Raw genomic sequence first — 3752 nt, 5'->3', positions numbered from 1 at the left:
CAAAATTCTTATAAATAAATCTAATAAAATATATTAAATATATGGAGAAAAGTTGAAATTAATGAAATTAGCAACCTAAAAAAGTTGGAAATCGATGCTATGGTTCTATGTGAACAAATTTAAGGATATCATTTTCTCTCAAACTAATCTGTAAAACTGATGCAATTCCCCTAAATTCTGGTGGTTTTGGGTAAAACTTACCAAGATAATCCTAAAATTCATGTGGAATGCCATAGAGTCAAGAATAGCTAAAATTCAAATTTTAAAGAACAAAGATCATAAAACTTGCTCCACCAGATATTAAAAATTACCGCAAATATTTAGTAACTAAGACCAGAGACAAAGGATGGAAAGATTGACAATAGACCAGTATGACAGAATAAGTAATACCCAAACAGACCTATGCATAAGCAAACTCAATTTTGACAGAGGAATGGGAATCATAAATCAGGAAGAAATAATGGATTTTCAAAATATGAAAATGGTAAACTCTGTCCAAAAAAAATTTAATTATTTCACAACACATGCAAAATCAATTCTAGGCAGAGTTTAGACAATATCACAAACAAAATTTTAGAACTTTAGAAAAAAATAAAACAGAATACCTCTATGATTTAGGGTTAAGGATGAATTTCCTAAATAAGACACAGAAAACACAAGCTGTGAAAGAAACTCTAAATAAATAACTAGATTAAAGTTTAAAGCCTTATTTCAATAAAAAACACCCTAGGAAAAGTTAAAATAAATCAGTTTTTAAAAAGCTATTTTGTACCACACCAATATTTTAAAGGAACATTATTCATTGTAAAGCAAAATAACACTTTATAAACTCTTATTTATTAAAAAATAAATAAATAAATCACCTAAAAGAGAACGAGCAAAAGATATGCAAAGACATTTACAGAGGAGAATATTTAAATAACTAATAAACCTAGCCAAAGATACACCTTCTCACTAGTAATCAAAGAAATGCAAATGAAACCAGAAAGTAAAACCCACAAAATTGTGAGGGCCCTTGATAATTGACCCTTCTGGAGTTTCTAATCTCTCAGATTTGTCCACACTGAGCCTTCTACAATATGTCAATTACTCTTCAGGTTTTCCTACCCCAGTATTGGTTCCTGAAGAGGTATCTGTTTATGTCAGTTGTTATTTTCCTATTTGCCTACATCTCCAACTTTAGCGGCATTGATTTCCCTTTTAACCACACTTCTTTTATGGATTTTCAGTTTGTTCAGCTTTTACTTGTTAGGATGAAGTGGCAGTTTCCAAGTTGGAAGCAGAAACCAGAAGCCATGAGTGCCTTCTTCAGACTACAGGGCTCATTATCATGGTTCTGGTCCTTTAAAAAGTTGCTTTCAAGGAGTAAACTGTTAGTCTGTCCGAAATTGCTTTTCAAAACCTAAAGTATTATTGGTGAATCATTACAAAGAAGTAAAAACACTATCAATGTAACACTGCAAGAGGAAAAGCCAAAGGAGAAAAGGTCTTATTTGACTAAACAGAAATCAAATGTTTTCTTTTAGGTCTTAAGACATGTGGACATGCTTTAGACTTTTCTATTTGGTTTGGACTTTGATTTACCCAGGGAACAACTGGCAAACATACCAAAACCTATTATTTCCAAATTGGCTTCTGCTTATTTATGCAGTAATTATCAAGATTATATGACAATCTGTTTTGATCATTAAGACAACCAGTGGTAACCCAGAAATCACTGACTTTTTCAAAAGGAGATTTGTTTGATTTCCCCTCTGAGTGTTGATGTGACCTATAAGTTTCTGTTTTCCTTAGATGGATGATCAGAAGCCTAGCTGAATATATCTTTTTTAAAAAACTATGAAATATTTAAACACACAGAAAGTATACAGAATAACCAAATGATATCATGTATCTACTTCCCAGATTTGCTTCAAACACTTTTAAGGAAATAAAATATTTCAGATACATTTGATTCCTGTGTAAACTTTCCAAATCTCACCTTTTTCTTCACTCCTCAGAGATAATCATTAGGTATTTGTTGCTTCTGTGCACCTTTATGTATTACTAGTACCTATTTATGTACCCACTGACAGCATGCATTGATGCTCATATTTTTGCTATTTTAAATAACATTGCTAAAAATGTTATATATTATTCCTGTGCACATATGGGAGAATTTTTCCGGGGCATATGTCTAGGCTGAGATACCAGTGTTGTCTTCAACTCAATTAGAAATTGCCAAATTGCTTTTTAAAGTGTTTATATGAATTTACAACCCAGCCAAAAGTGGATGAGCATTCCTGTTGTTCTACATCTCTCATGTTTATTAATCAGAATTTTTAATGTTTATTAATCTAATGAGTATGAAACTGCACTATGATGCTGTGAGCTTTACCAGGTTCTCACAGTGAATAGTGGAGATAAATCTCCTCATGCTTCCAGCATGGAGAGAAAAAAGGAACCATCTTGAAATATTTCAAAGCATTCTGTTCTTAGTAAAGTCTTCCCTTAGGAGAAATTATTTAATCAGAGCCTATCCTGCTGAGGTTTTATCAGAGCCTAACTGATTTCAAAGACAGAAAACACCCAAGTACAGCTGACTCTTGCCATAATGTACTAACTAAAGTGGTGCGTTACAAACTGAGATGCTCTTGTTAAGTTTACAGTCAATAGGCATAGGTTCACCAAATGGCGGAGACCTAATCACAGGACAACAGAACACTTCCACTACCCCCACACCTTACCAGCACATTACTGAAGTGCTACTAACAACAGTCCATTTTACCTAACACATTATGTATGGTTATCAAGAATGTAATTACAAAGCATATAAAAAGTAAATATGTAGTTTGAAGAGATAGAGCAAGTATAGCAAGATAGTCCAGACTCATATATGCAGGGATGTTGGAATTATACTGGGATTTTTTTTTAACTATGATTAATATGCTAGGGGTTACAATGGATAAAGTAGACAGCATGCAATAAACTATGGGCAGTATAAGCACAAAGATTGATATTCTGAGAAAGAACAAAACAAGGAATACTGAGAGAAAAAATATTGTAAAGGAAATGAAGACTACCTTTAATAGGCTTATTAGTAGCTTATACACAGCTGAGGACACTGAGTTTCAGGATATCTCAATAGAAACCTTCAAAACTGAAAAATCAAAGCAAAGATTGAATAAAAACCATAACAGAATATCCAAAATCCGTTTGACAACTACGGAAGGGGCAACATGCATGTGATGAGAGTACCAGAAGGAGAAAAGAGAAAGGTGTGGATAAATATCTGACACAGTAATGATTGAGAATATCCCAAATTAATGTCAGACACCAAACCACAGATCCAGAATGCTCAGTGAGCATCAAGCAAAATTAATGTCAAAAACTGCACCTAGGAATATCATAATCAAACTTTAGAAAATTAAAGATAAAGAAAAAATCTTGAAAGAAGCCAGAGGGGGAAAATCCTACCTCTTACTCACAGAGAAGAAAGGATAAAATTACATCTACCTTCTTCTCAGAAAGCATGCTAACAAAAGAGAGTAGAGTGGCAGATTTAAAGTCTTGAGAGGAAAATGAAAAACATCAACCTAGAAATTATTTACTCTGTGAAAATATCACTCAAAAGTGACGGATAAATACTTTCTCAGACAAACAATAGTTGAAGGAATTTGTTGCCAGCAGACCAACCTTATAAGAAATGTTAAAAAGAAGTTTTTCAGAGAGAAGGAAAATGATACAGGCCAGAAAGTCAGATCTACAAAAAA

This window comes from Rhinopithecus bieti, unplaced genomic scaffold, assembly GCF_001698545.2.
Source record: "Rhinopithecus bieti isolate Rb0 unplaced genomic scaffold, ASM169854v2 scaffold_7884, whole genome shotgun sequence".
Lineage (NCBI taxonomy): Eukaryota > Metazoa > Chordata > Mammalia > Primates > Cercopithecidae > Rhinopithecus > Rhinopithecus bieti.
This window is presented reverse-complemented; position numbering follows the sequence as displayed.